Source organism: Engystomops pustulosus, chromosome 2, assembly GCF_040894005.1.
Source record: "Engystomops pustulosus chromosome 2, aEngPut4.maternal, whole genome shotgun sequence".
Taxonomy (NCBI): domain Eukaryota; kingdom Metazoa; phylum Chordata; class Amphibia; order Anura; family Leptodactylidae; genus Engystomops; species Engystomops pustulosus.
In genome coordinates, this window is record NC_092412.1 from 83,232,319 (window position 1) to 83,248,173 (window position 15,855).

Consider the following 15,855-nt stretch of genomic DNA (forward strand, 5'->3'; position numbering starts at 1 on the left):
ACTTTGATAATCAGTGTCTGTAATGAAGCTTTATTAATAATCCTCCGGACCCTATCTTGTATGTAACCCGGGTACTGCCTTTATACAAATATGGACATCCTCAGCCTACATAAAAGGGACTTGTCCCAAAGTAAAGGTGATTCTACTAAGATCATGTTCACTTGGCTTTTCAGCTGATTTTGCCTTAGGAAAATGTGTGAGTTTTAACACAAGGGGGTTCATACCCTACCTGAAGTGATTTTAGTTTTAGTTGGGTAAAATCAGTTAAAAAATCCATTTTCCAACACCACAAGCCTTTTCACAGCATGTTGGGATTTTTCCTCGTACAATTCCAAACTAAAAAGGGCAGTAAACTCTGTGTGACCAGACATTGGGGGATGATTTGCATGCTGCCATACTGTATAGCTTCATACTAGTGACTAGAGATTAACAGAAACAAATTTTAAGTTCTGGACTGGGGTTCGTTTGCGTCCTGCCACCAATCCAACAATGTGTCTGGGTTGCGCAGGAACCCCGGACTTGAACTTAAAGTTAGGGTCCACTCATCTCTACTAGTGGACCTCTGACCAAAATTTCCTTTTATGTCTAGCATAAATGGGTCTTGGCAGATACATATAATTGTTTGCATATTAAATCATTTTACAATTTTCCACTAACAATTCTTTATCCATTTTTTCTAGATCTCTGCTTTTTTGTCGTCTATAGGAACTTTGATTATTCACTTCCAATGTGTCTATATACTGGATGTAAACATTGATAACAGCATAGGATAACAGCAAGCAGAGATCTAGAAAACTACTAAAAAGTGATGCAGAAAGGTATATTGGAAAACTGCAGAACTTTTTATAATAGAAAAATTGAATTTTTTTCAAACCCTTTTTATTGACGAGAGAGGATAGCTGCTTACCCCACATATTACACGTTCCAATATTTTTCCCGTTTTACGTTCTCCTTTTTTTTTTTTTCCAGAACCTCTACAGAGGATCAGCTGTTTTCTAAGGCAGCCCCTATTCAACCTAAGGCTAAATTCACACAATGTATGCCCGCCATACCATAGTATGGCGGGCATACATCGGCGCTGTGGAGAGGAGCAGGGGATGAGCGCCGCTCACCCCCGCCCCTCTCCATAGGATTATACAGTGCACGGCACAGTATCACGTGGAAAGATAGGACATGTTTTATCTTTCTACGCGGTACGGTGCTGCACAGTACCGCTCCTGTGCAGGGCCGTGGGCTCATAGAAGTGTATGGGGGATGTATATACGTCCCCCATACGTTCGTGTGTATGTAGCCTAACTGAGAGAAAAGTGCACTATACTGTAGACCATTGGTGTGGTTTTATATTTTTTTTGTTTCTTTAGTGGCATACTTTTATTTGCGGAAAACTTTTATTTGCTTAATTTTTCTTTTTATTTTTTTCTACTGCAGTTTTAACTTTTATAAAAATCAGCAGATCTTTGAGCTGTCTTGTAGCTCTTTGAAGACTTGCTGGAAATATTTTTTGTGACCGTGATACGAAGTGTTGTCATTTGTAGTATGGGGTCATGTTGCAACTCAGTATGATATTATAGAGTAGAATTGAATCTGTTCAGTTCTGAGAAAGGTCCAGCTATTAAAATGTGCCTGCGTCCTAAAATATATCACTGCATGAAAAATGTTGGGAAAACAAAGCATTTCCGTAACATCACAGACGCTCTCTTGTGTGTCTCTTACAGCAGGACTAACAGTACGTTTTATACAAAATATCGATCTCCGCTTTGCTTTGGTTTCAAACATCTGTGTTTTTTTGTTTCCTTTTAGGCAAAAGCCAGCAGACATCCCTTTCTTTCTCCAATGTGAATCAAGAAGGTGTACAACACGCCAGATTTAGAGACTAGAAGACTACTAAGCAAGAAATTGAGTTGCTCGGTTTCCAGCAGCTCGGCTTGTTTGATAGAATTCTCTAATATCTCTGTAAATAGCTCCTTTAAGATTGCACATTTGCCAAATGGAAGGTTTTCCAAATCCGGTACATAACAAATCATTTTTTGATGCAAAAATCTCTGTGTAGCATGTTAAACCTGACCTGTTCCAAAACGTTACTGGGTGTTCTTCTACTACCCATGTTTTCCTAATCACAAAATTAGCAAAAATTTGAAGTACTATTTGATTTTGCCTAATATTTGCTTTTTCTGAATTAAGCAGCAAGACCTTCTTTTTTTCTGCATACAACTTCAGCATGCATAGGTTTTTTCATAGGAGAAAGGCACAATTATTTTACAAAACAAAAGTGACTTAACTTTGTAAATAATCATCTCTGTATGACCATTTGGCAAGTTTATGATATCTAAGCGCTATGTTAATGAAGTTAATTTAAATCTGAATAATATATGTCTATTTTTACTAACATTAGCTCTTTTTTTGTATGAATGGATAGAAAAAAGGTTCTTGATACTCGCTGTTTATCACGTGCCATACAATCACTTGTGGTCTCATCAGTTTGTATCATTGTTTTGTGGTCTGTCATTGTCTAGTCTGAGCCGTGTTTGAACAAACATATGATAATAAAAGTGGCCACATACATTGGTGGCTTGGACTCTTGGTCGGGCCAAGAATCAATGTGCATAGTGGGTTGGGAGAAATGGCTCACTGACAAATATGTTATTAAAGGTATGTGGCCATCTTTATGGTCTTCAGAAAGACTTAAGAGTCAACCTGGTGGGTTAGACTATCCCGGAGTATTTGCTTTGTACAAGTGTCTTTCAAATACCTCGCTACTATATTGTAGACACAATGTATTTGCCAATGTATTAATCTTCTTAATCCTTTGGAGTATCTTCTTACCAACTCTTAGATATTTAACTAATATCCTTAGCATGTAGGTGTAGTCTCTCTAGTTGTATCCAGATTACAAGAGTCAATGAAAATTGCTTGGTGCAGTAGTTTGGGAAAATCGGAGTGGTGCATGGCTAGACTGAACAGGAGGGTGAACTCCACTGACATGCTTACAATTTTTAACTTTTTTAAAATTACAAATCAAAGTGAAATCCTAATGGGCAGACAGATCAAATTGTAGAGCGTCTATTTAGTAGCCTGGTAGGGGATAATAGCGGCAGCACTTAGCAATACTCTGTAATGTCGTATGCAGTTTGTATTCAGTCCTCTGTAAAGACACATCTTTATTATTTATTTATCATTTAACTTGGTCTCTAATTTCTGGTGAAGCCTTTACGCTCGGAATAATAGCATTTTTAGTAATGCTAATTAAGACCTTGATTGATTTATTGCTGTAAAACATAATCTCATCTCTTTATCCCGTCATCTCTGAGAGGTAATTTTGCACATGATTGGAAATGACTTCTCCATCTATTGTGGCTAGTGTGATGTGATGATTACAATATCCACACTTTAAGCCATAAATGTCTTGGAAATGATAGAAGTAGAGGATTGGAGGCCAGCGCCTGCCTCACCAGGTGGGGTGACGGTCCCTGGTCCTAGAGGCACATCTATCAGGCATTTATGACATATAATTTTTTCCTATTTATGTGCCAAGGATGGAGTAGGGTATGATGGAGTTAATTATTGTAACTGGAATTCGATGTTTAACTGGTTTGTGCATTTTGTTATATGGAATGTTCTGCTCATCATCCATTTATTGGAAGTCTATTGTGTATATCTTTGGGTTCAGTTTATTGTAATGAGAATGAATGACCTTATTTATAGCCAGTGTGCAAACGTGAACCAGCAGTTCATAGACCTTCAACTACCTTTCATTTAGAGGGATATTTAGCTGGAGACATAGACCACTAGGCTGATTATGGTATATAGTACCAATAATGAATTGTGTATCAATTTTCCCAAAGTTAGAAACGTGTTAACTGATGTGAGCCTGGATATTCTAAGTCTCCATTTATATATTCCATTGCATATAACCAACCTATGTATCACCAAATGCCATTGCGGACAAAGTCTTACCCAGAAGAGCTAACACATATAGTTCCCTTTGCATTATGTGTAAACAGAAATGGGTTCTTTTCACCAGACAAAATTCGAATATAATCAAAACAAATGCAAAAGCTATATGTTCTGCATCACCTCGAATGATATTTATGTAGCTTGTGGTGGCAGTCTAGTTGCTTGTCAAAACAAGTTGTCTCCACTTTTTAATCACGTGGTAAAACCTCATGTATTTACACATAAAATATATGCCTGAAATACTTTTCAGTCAAGCCACATTCAAACTTCTTATAGCCTTCTTATTGTCGCAGGTCATGTGACCCCTGGGCAGCAGAACTCTGGACCTCTGACAGAGGGCTGGTACAGTCATCACCAGGTTGTCCTGGGCATGCCCCTTTACTGATGAGGAAGTGGTTATGGTGGTGAGTGCATGTATATACAGTAATCAGTCTCGAATCCTGCTGCCTGTAACTCATTGTTTAATACCTTGGCCTTGACACTCGGGAGTGATTGGCACTTTAATAAGATATGTATAATATGGCCGTCCCTATTAGGGCCTTATATTTATATATCGGTGATTGGCAAACTTAGTAGGACACCCATATTATATGTATCCAGTAAAAGTGTTCCATCTCTTCTCGGAGTCGTAGGTCGTGTGATCCCTTGGGCAGCAGAATTCTGGACTTACTGTTAACATCCCTTGTCTTGACGAAATCTGCAGTCATCACCAGGATTTCTTGGTCATGTTCCTCCAACCAATTAGAATGCAGTGGATATGTCAGAGGGGCATGTGCCAAGTCATGGAAAACTACAAACTATAATATAGTAAATATAACGTGGTTGACCCTATAAGGATCTTTTACTAACCCTCTAAAAGGAGCTGGCCACTTATAGAAAATTTTAACAAGTATAAGCATTGAGGCCCTAAGATATAAAACCAGAAAAATAAAGTACTGTATGTGCCAAATATTTTTTTTTAAAATGTGTTATATAGTGTTTGAAATAAACGATTTGAAACTTTACCTGGCTCCATACCAGATGCTGCAGCCGCAGAGAGGAAAATTTCAAATGAAAGCATCCATCAGCTCTGTAATATATTCACTGCTCTCCTGGTCACTCCTGGCTCCTGCCCCTTGAAATTTTCTTTTCTGGGACTCAGCTGCTTTGTCTGGCAGGGAGCCAGGTAAGATTTCACATAATTTCAAACACCATATAACACAGACATTTTTAAAAACATGTTTGGCATATACAGTACATTGTACACTGCTATACAGCCTGTCCCCTAATAAAACTAGCAAGGGTGACGGGTTCCCTTTAAGGCTACTTAAACCTAATACCATCTTTAGCAGATTTTATCAATTGCCTAGGTAACATAGGTACACCTGTCATTCCGCAAAACCTTGATCTGTAAAATGCTGTATTTTGCTCTTTATACGTTTTACATTTGACTGCAATCTTGTGTCTTATGTGGAAGAGTTTAGTAACAGATGATTTCTTATAGAGGATAGGAGAAACATTTTACTCTTGGTTTTCAGTTTGGAGTCTGTTATAAAGTAGTACATCGTACAATGGCAGTTCTATGCATTTCTACATTCTGTATACATGGCCTATAAACCGTTCTCTGAAATGCACTAAACCCAATGCACAGAGCTTTTGCATGGGTCACTACCTTCTGAGGAATCCTTGGTGCTTTATTCTCTGATACCCATGTAACTTTTTTTTCTCTTTAACATGAATCCATTATTATCCTGTGCCTGTCTTCCATTCTCAACTGTTTCACTAAAATAGCCATAATTAACTTCAAGAGTAATACAATGGAGCTAAATACTCCATAAACAAATTATTGATATCGAGGGGATCCACGTTTTTCTCTCTCTACTTGTAGCAGAATAAAAAGACTCCAGTTGCATCAAAAGACAAATGTCCTTTAGATGTGAACAGATTCTCCAAATAAGGGACTTAAGCAAACCCAACTTACGGACAAAATCTAGTTTCAAATGGACCTCTCTGTGCACTGTAACTTACAGTTAAGTTACTTGTACATGTAACTTACTTTATTGTAACACCAGGCAGCAAAGATTAAAGGTGTTTGCAATTAAGCTTTAGTGTTTATCCTTGTTCCTATGACATCCAGTTGTCACAAGGAGTTATACTTACTAAATGTATCTGTCCCAGCCTACATACAAATTCAGCTCAAGAACAATCCTACAGAACATATCTTGTACGTAACCTGTATTTCGATAGAAGATCTCAAACCATCATAAAGAAGCCTACAAAGTATTGTGAACAAGACTTATCATATCTGTGGACACCACTCAATAACTATCAATAACTGTGCCTCCATCTACAAAGTGTATGAACAAATTTAAAATGTTAAACATTTGTTAAAATATCTACAGCCTAAAGAACCCTGTTTGCATTATCATAGAAGAATTGTAGAGACAAGCTGCTATATTTCCCCATATACTGCAATGGGGACCAATGCTTGAGATCACCATAGGCCATGATTTGTTAATCGAGGCTGAGAATGCATGTTTACTTGAGTAGGGAAAGGGTGTAGGCCACTGCCAGACACCTTAGAGTAGTTAACTTAATGAAGGTTAAAAAGGATTGGCAACTTGCAATCTAACAACAAAGGATTACTTGTGAGACATCCAAGTTCATAGGTTCAACCTGCCAAAATGAGCCGCCATTCACTATGATATGGTTAGATCAGATAATCTGATCTGATTTTTTTCTTTAATCAGATAAAGAAAAAAATAAGTTTCATAGAAATTCATAAGGCTTATATAAAATAAGTAACAGCTGATTACCCAAATCTAATATTAATAACCTATTCATTGGACATGTGACATCAATATTTTTGGTCAATATGAAATAAGTTTTCCAGGACTGGACAGGGAAAAACCATACTATTTTGCTACCTTGTAGAAAGGCCTTACTATCAAGCATTACTTTCAGGAAGCCTAATAACATAATGTGGGATTACAGCTAAACCAATAGATCTATCCCAGAAGAAAGCGATTCCCAGTTGTAGACAGCACTGTCTTTATATGGTTGCATTTCTTCCATACAGTCTAGGAAACTGGTTTAGCTGAGTGACAGGCTTTTGACTAGGCTCAGGGAGTAAGAGCTCTCCTTGTAGAGTTTTAGTCAAACGGGTTCTACTGACGCCATCTTTTTTTAAAATTATTTAGTTTCAGTTTATTTCCTTGTGGTAGGTGACCCTAACCTCCAACCCTGAACAATGAAGGCAGGACCATTATCAATGAGCCATGGTCTCTGGATTAAGAAAACCCTTTAAATATCCACAACAGTACTACACTATTAAGCTTGACTTCCTCAACTTAGATGTAGATCCCTGCTATATCAATAAATATTCAACTCTTGAAGCAATGGTAAGTCCTATGACTGGAACACAGTGGTCAAATGTATATGGTAATATCAAACATTGTTGGCTCAAATATGAGCCTAGATAAGGGAAGACAGTCATTATATATTAATATGTCACATCCATATTGTATTTGCAGTTAGATATTTTGTTAACATTATGAATATTATATTTTTTTCTTTTTGCAAGAACATAGATTAGAAATATTTGAACCGCTCTGGACTGATTCAAGATTTTCAGAAATATATTGAATGCTATTTTCAAATTGTAATGCAACCAGGAAAGCACCAGACTCTTTTGGACTGCAGAATAATTGCTTACCAGTTGATTTGCACACTTTTCTTAAAGTTCATCTGCCTTTTTATTTTTCTATTATCAATGTATGTGTATTGTCAGTAACAATTCAATAAAATACCATTTTGTTGAAAGATCATTTTTGTGTTCTGTTATCTGTTTGATTATTTTAGGTATTTGTGCTGTAGCTCTCATATAGTACATACTAGCTTGAAGTCTTTTTTTATTGGAGAAGGTGAAGATTATTTATCATACCAGGCGAATCGGAAAACTGGCATAAAAGGCGTGTAGAAAGTCCCCTTTTTGTGTGCATGCTACTGTTTTTACCAAGGGTGGCAATACAGTACACAAAGACAAATAATCCAGTGCTCACCAGGATTTTACTATTAAAATCTTTATTAGTTTCCAAAATGCATCCATAACATACAACGGTAACATCGGCAATAAAAACCAACACGTTTTAACTCGAAAAAACTCCTGTTAAGGCCCAGCAATTACATAATGCAGTAGGGGCCCACTTTTCTCCTGAATGGAGATTGCTATGTATCTAATGCACATGTCCTAGAGCCCTATCCATACTCCTAGCAGCAGGAGGTGACCAAGAAATTAGGATAGAGGAGATTGCTGTAATCTTAAGTACCAGGTCCTGTTCTGGACACCCCCTGCAAAGGCTTTTTTTTTTTTTTTACAGCCTCTCACTCCTGAAAATGTATTATTCGATCTTCTGCACGCCCCCCTATTCTCCTCCTTACTCTCACACTGTTTGATGATGTAGCCAGGACCAGCAGGAGGAGCGCTTACACTGCAAAGCTCATAGGGGAGTTCCGATCGTTCGCCATGACAGCCTCAAGTCTAATTGCACATCGTAATGTATGAGGATGAAAATCCCCTTACTGTAGTATGGCCGTATATGATAGGATCAATCGGACAACCTAGGGTTTAAGTAAAAAAAAATAAAAATAAAAAACTATAATAAAAAAAACTAAAAATTCATATCACCCCCTTTCCCTAGAACTGATATAACTATAAACAGTAAAAATCACACACATTAGGTATCGCCACATCCGAAAATGCCCGATCTATCAAAATATAATAACGTTTTTTCACTGTGTTTAACCCCGTTACCATGAAAATAGCACCCAAAGTCGAAAATGGCACTTTTTTTGCCAGTTTGAAAAATATTTAAAATCAATAAAAAGGTCATAAAGTCCTAAAAATGATAGCATTGAAAACTTCTTAAAAAGTCGCAAAAAATGACACCACCTACAGCTCCGTGCACCGAAGTATAAAAAAGTTATTAGCGGCAGAAGATGGCAAAATAAAAAAAAAATTCTACACGAGTTTTACATTTTTGTAAAACATTATGTATGAAAACATTCTAAAACCTATACAAATTTGGTATCCCCGTGATCGCACCGAGCCAAAGAATAAAGTACACATGTCATTTGGGGCCTACAGTGAAGGCTGTAAATTCCAAGCCCACAAGAAAAAGCCCACACTTATAGCTTTTTGATTGTGGGAAGTGAAAAATGAAAAAACAAAAAAGGGTTAAGTTTCCCTTTATTTTTTTGAGCAGTGTTTGAGTGATTGTGTGTGCGTGGATGATGATACTTGTTAATAAAATTACTCTATATGCAAGTTTTATTTGTACGTTTGACTCATTATATATTTGTGGGAATTTATATTGGAATAGTACAACTCTAGTATTCTTGGTTCTGTTCTTTTATATATTTAGTAACCTTGATTACAGTGCTTTATAATTTAGTTTTTTGTAACATATATGTTTTGTAAGTGTGGGTTGAATAAAATTTCTATGTAGTAATATTATCTCTAATAATGTATCTATGTACAGTCTTGGCCAAAAGTTTTGAGAATGATACAAATGTTAATTTTTACATCAGGTTTTATAATGGCAATTTGCATATACTCCAGAATGTTATAAAGAGTGATCAGCTTAACAGCAATTAATTGCAATGTCAGTATTTGCCTAGAAAATGAACTTTTCCCCGCAAAACACATTTCAAATTCATTGCAGTCCTGCCTTAAAAGGAGCAGCTAACATCGTTTCAGTGATTGCTCCATTAACACAGGTGTGTGTGGGTGTTGATGAGGACAGGGCTGGAGATCAATCTGTCATAAATAAGTAAGAATCACACCACTGGAGACTTTAAAAGGAAGGCTGGTGCTTGGCTTCATTGTTTCTCCTTGTTAACCATGGTTATCTCTAAAGAAACACGTGCAGTCATCATTGCACTGCACAAAACTGGCCTAACAAGGGAGAGCATCGCAGCTAGAAAGATTGCACCTCAGTCAACAATCTATTGCATCATCAAGGAATGAAGGGAGAGAGGTTCCATTGTTGCCAAAAAGGCTCCAGGGAGCCCAAGAAGGACCAGCAAGCACCAGGACCATCTCTTAAAAGAGTTTCAGCTTTGGGATAGGGCTACCAGCAGTGCAGTGCTTGAGCAGGAATAGCAGCAGGCAGGTGTGCATCTGCACGCTCTATCAGAGACTCTTGGAGCAAGGCCTGGTGTCAAGGAGGGCAGCAAAGAAGCCACTTCTCTCCAAAAAAAAACATCAGGGACAAAAGGTACAGGGAGTGGACTGCTGAGGACTGGGGTAAAGTCATTTTCGCTGATGAATCCCCTTTCCGATTGTTTGGAACATCTGGAAAACAGCTTGTTCGGAGAAGACAAGGTGAGCGATACCACCAGTCTTGTCTCATGCCAAATGTAAAGCATCCTGCAACCATTCATGTGTGGGGTTTCTTCTCAGCCAAGGGAATCAGCTCTCTCACAGTCTTGCCTAAAAACACATCCATGAATAAAGAATGGTACCAGAATGTCCTCCAAGAGCAATTTCTCCCAACTGTCCAAGAGCAGTTTGGTGATCAACAATGCCTTTTCTAGCATGATGGAGCACCTTGCCATAAAGCAAAGGTGATAACTAAATGGCTCAGGGAACAAAACAGAGATTTTTGGTCCATGGCCTGGAAACTCCCCGGATCTTAATCCCAATGAGAACTTGTGGTCAATCATCAAGAGATGGGTGGACAAACAAAAACCAACACATTGTGACAAAAAAGCTTTTGTTACTCATAATATGATTGCACTTGTATTTCTGTATGTGATAAAAACATCTGACAAATACACATAAAGACCAGAGGGCAACAGATCATGTGAAAATATAATATTTGTGTCATTCTCAAAACTTATGGCCATGACTGTAGTAAGCTTGGTCCTAATAACATGATTAGCTTGATTCTAACAATGTTTCTATGTAACAATCATGGTTCTAATAATTATGTAATAATCTTTATTCTAACAAAGTATCTATATAGATTGGTTCGAATAACACATCTATGTTCTAAGCTTGCTTCTTTACTTAGTAAGTTTGGTTTTTGGCACTGTAGTGATGTTGCACTATATGTCAGATCATTTAAAAACTTTAGACCATTTTGGAGGCCCCAATCTCTTTACAGTCCTCGACCTGTGATAGTCTTAAATGTATGTATTTGATGTGGAAACAATTAGATGGGAAACTAATGTGTGTGGCCACGACATTCCCAACAGCAGCATGTGGGGGAGCAGCTGCAGCCTGTGTGTGCCTGTATCTCCTTATGCATATTTTCTCTCCTCCACACAACCCCCTCCTCTGCCTGCTCAATGCACATGTCAAGAAGTGGGGAGGGATGAGGGAGCTGTGACGGCAGCATCGGCTACTGTCACCAGCTAAAAATCACATTCCTGGTAACAGGTTCACCTTAAGTACACAAGGTATAGTGGATGATCAGGGGTAGGGGGGTAGTCATTCTGATCTCTTGCTACCGAGCCCATATATAAGTAATGTCTATGGAATCAATTCCTCTTGTGGGCCTGGAGTATCCTAGTCAGACACTGCATAAATCAGTTTACTTTTGATTAATTGATCGACAGAAAGTGTGACCATTTTCACTGTGGCTGCAAAAGGTTCTTTAACCAATTGATTTATGGAGAGTACAGTGTAATTGGTTACCGTATGTGCTTTTGTTCATCTGAAGCTGTTTTTACTTTATAATACATTTTAACTACTAAGTGCTGTTTTTAAATTATGTCCTGATGAAGCATTGAATTTAAGGATGGTAAACTTTCTTTCTGATGATTGTAATCCCTGTGTTTGCGCTCCTCCCACTTCCATGCCCTTGTCTTCCTCCCATGCCAAAGCAAACCTATCTCACAAGTAAAAGTCAGTGGATTTAGATGTATTTCAATGAATATACGTAATATTCTGTAAAAGTTATCAACATTTCCTGGTGTCTACAATTCGGAGAACTTTGTGTTTGGGTTAATATGAAAAATAACATGGACTTGGGGAAACTTCCATGGAGCTTTTTAGAACATTCCATTTTTTTCATTATTAAGGCTAAATAGTTGTTCTAAATAGTGCTGCCTGCAGAATGACTTTCTATAAAATATTCCAAATGGAGATTTCTATTTTATTGTGGCTATTAATAAGCCCCAGTAATAAGACGTTTACTTGATGTGCTGTTTAATAAAAAAAACAATTTCTTTTATCCCATTACCCAGTGTTTTCCTTTTAAATATTTATAACCATTTTGAGAGCTGATTATCTTAAAAAACATAAATGATCTCTCCAAGAATATTAGTTTTAATCAATTTCCACTTCTAGAAAGCCTGGATACCTTTGAGCTTAACGAGAAAAACGACATAAATAACGATAAAACCTAATTAGCAATGAAAGATATTTTGGTGTAAAACTTTGTACTCCAGACTGTGACATCCTTGTAAATGAGCCTCAGCTTTGTTTGCATTCATTTAGTTTATCTTCATTCTACAGGAAATCATTAATGAAATTAATCCACTGCTGTGAGCAGACTGTGGCAGGACGTTTGAAGACACTCCTGCTATGCAAGTAATTGGTGATCTTCCCAGTACTGCCTTTTACAGGGGGTTGTCTCACAATAAATCCTTGTTCCACAGCTCAGACAAATGACATGAGGTTAACATGGGGTAATTTAATGTTAGAAACTAGCTTAGAGTACACATCCAAAGTGATCATAGAATTCATGAAATCTGCAAAAATTATTTAAAAATGTGTAAATCTATTTTACTTTAGTGGTATCATCTGTTTCATCATTTTTTTCACTAATTAGGGTGCAGTAACATGATTGTGCTTTGACTCACTCTTCATGTATGTAGCCACATTGGCGTTGGTTTTCCGTGGTTCTGTGATTTCCACAGATGCCTTACAAACAATATGTTGTGGGTGTTTCCACATTGGCTTGTATTTTCACTGATCCGTTGTCCGTAGAAAATATTCTAAAACATGTCCTATTTCTTTCACGCTAGAAAATAGAAGTCTATGGGTCCACAAAAAAAAAAAATGTTGAAATATTTTTTTTTTTACTGATGAGGCTGAAAAACCAGGAGGGATGTTTTCAAAGAAATGTCAAACCTTCAGTTTTATTTTGCAGACACAGAGACAAAACGCAACAGATGCGCAATTGAAGCTGCGCACCAACGCCAATGTGAAAGAGCCCTTATTGTCATCCCAAACCAGAAGTGGCTGAACACACAGGTGCAGATCTCTCCACCAAATCTTATATTTGTGTAGCCTGGTTCTGGCTTACAATAAGTAAAAACCTTTATTGTGAAGTGCTAGTCATTTCTTTTGTGACTAACACACATCCATATGCTTTCCTATTGGCTCATGCCTTTGGCCGTAGTATACACCTTGCTGTGAATGCGCTGACTGCCCATTGTACAAATTATAGAGCAGGTCCTATTCTTTCCCGTCTTTGCGACCTGGGTAGTCTTTTTCTATGGTCATCGGGAGTGTATGCTGTGCTCACATGCTGGCCATTGTGTACGGCAGGCAAACAATCGTGCGCAGGGATAAGGCCTGACTGAAATTTGCTTAAAGGCATGTTGGGTGTAAGTCAGCAAGGGCATAGATATAGGGGTGGCACATCACCTCTAACTTTCTCATAGGGTACTGCACTGTAGAACAGAATAGATCACTTACATACTATTACTATGAATTGTATCTGTGTTTTTAAGATGTGTATACAAATGATAATAGTGTAATGTGTCATGTCACTGAATATAAAAAAGGGGCTAGTCACGAGTAATGATCCTTCCATTGTTTATTATTGAGCGATATGCCCTGTCTTCAGGTGAGGGCAGATATAATTTCCTAAGGTTTTTTCATGATTTTGTGAGTGCCATTCTACTCAACAAATACTAACAAAGACCAGTATATGGTAGGATCAATCGGACAACCTAGGGTTAAAATACCCGAGGGAGTCTGAAAAATAGTAAAAGAGTAAAAGTAAAAATTTTTTAAAAGTTTAAAAAAAATTTATTATAAAATTATATAAAATTAAAATGCATGGGAGTATAAATACCATCACTATGAAGTGCAATTTGTTATGCAGAAAACAAGCCGTCACAGAGCTCTTTAAGTGTAAAAAAAAAAAAAAAAGTTATAGATTTTTGAAATTAATAAAACAAAAAAGGGCGAGGTCCTTAACCTGTTAATGCTCAGCGTCCGATATATCGTACGCTGAGCGCGGTGACTTAACGATCAGTGACTCAAGATCTGAGCCGAACCTGCATCGGGAAACACGGGGTGCCAGCTGTAACAGATAGCCGACACCCCAGTGTAACACCAGCGATCGGAGTGGGCTCCGAACACAGGTGTTTAACCTGTTAAATGCCGCGGTCGGTGCGACATTTAAATTGCCTTCTGGGGTCTTTCCCTTACGATCGCCACCCCCGAACCGTTTTCGGGGGGCACCGATCATTGCTATGTCATCTTTCATCTCTGGGGTCTGATCCTGACCCCAGAGATGCCTGAAGGCAGTGCCTGAAAGATGGCGTCTGTGGCGTCATCTTTCAGGCAGAGTGCCAGCCTATGCATGTGCATAGACTGACACTGCTAATACCCTGCAATACATCAGTATTGCAGAATATTATCATGAACAAGCAATCAGATGATTGCTTGTTCATGTCCCATGGTGGAAATAGTCAAAAAGTAAAAAAAAATGTTTTTCAATAAAAAAATAAAGTAATAAATAAACTAAAAATGCCCATAAGCCCCATAAGAGACATATAACACTAAAAAAAGTCTAAATCAGAATCCTTTAGATAAGTAACAGTGTTCAAAAGTTATAACCATATAATGCGACGCAGGTCAGAATACAAAAAATGGGACTGAGCCTTAAGCTACAAAATGGCTGCGTCCTTAAGGAGTTAAAGGGTTAACAAAAAAAGTGTGAAACAACTGAACCTACATTCTGGGTTCTTCAAAGTAGCCACCTTTTGCTTTGATTACTGTTTTGCACACTCTTGACATTCTCTTGGTGAGCTTCAAAAGGTAGTCACCTGAAATGGTTTTTACATAAAAGGTGTGCCCTCTCAGGTTTAATAAGTGGGATTTCTTGCCTTATAGACATGGATACACAGCTAATAGTCCTAAGAACCCGGCTCACATGAGGTCCGCCCCAGGAAAGGAAGACCAAGAGTCACCACTGCTGCGGAGGATAAGTTCATCTGAGTCACCAGCCTCAGAAATCGCAGGTTACCAGCAGCTCAGATTAGAGAGCAGGTCAATGCCACACAGAGTTCTAGCAGAAGACAAATCTCTACAACAACTGGTAAGAGGAGACTGTGTGCAGCAGCCTTTATGGTAAAATAGCTGCTAGGAAACCAGTGCTAAAGGACAGGCAACAAGGAAGATTTGTTTGGGCTAAAGAACACAAGGAATGGACATTAGACCAGTGGAAATCTGTGCTTCGGCCTGAGTCCAAATTTGAAATCTTTCGTTCCAACCAATGGGCTCTACATGCCTAGTTCCCACAGTGAGGAGGTGTGATTGTGTGGGGGTCCTTTGCTGGTGACACTGTTGGGGATTTATTCCAAATTGAAGGTATACTGAACCAGCATGGTTACCGCAGCATCTTGCAGCAGCATGCTATTCCATCCGGTTTGCCTTAAGTTGGACCAATTTATTCATTCATTTATTTTTCAACAGGGCAATGACCCCAAACAGTGAAGGCAAAAGGGTCAACAAGTGCTAAGCATCTCTGGGAACACCTTCAAGACTGCGGCAGATTAATGAAAGTCAGTACTGGCTGATAAATAGTAACGATTCTGACTAGCTGTATTATTACCATTGAATATTTTTAGTAACATAAAAAATAGAAGAACGGATAATATACAAAAGATTATGGC

At 38.0% G+C, this 15,855-nt stretch overlaps 1 protein-coding gene across 2 annotated transcripts in view; it reads left to right on the top strand.

Annotated features, from left to right (window-relative positions):
- NDFIP2 (Nedd4 family interacting protein 2) overlaps nt 1-7,760 on the top strand; it is an 87,795-nt gene extending 80,035 nt beyond the window's left edge. For both annotated transcript variants that reach the window (XM_072135410.1, XM_072135411.1), the window contains one exon: nt 1,801-7,760. The gene's annotated coding sequence lies outside the window, so the exon portion shown is untranslated. The remainder of the gene's footprint in view (nt 1-1,800) is intronic.
- Nucleotides 7,761-15,855: the final 8,095 nt, after the last annotated feature.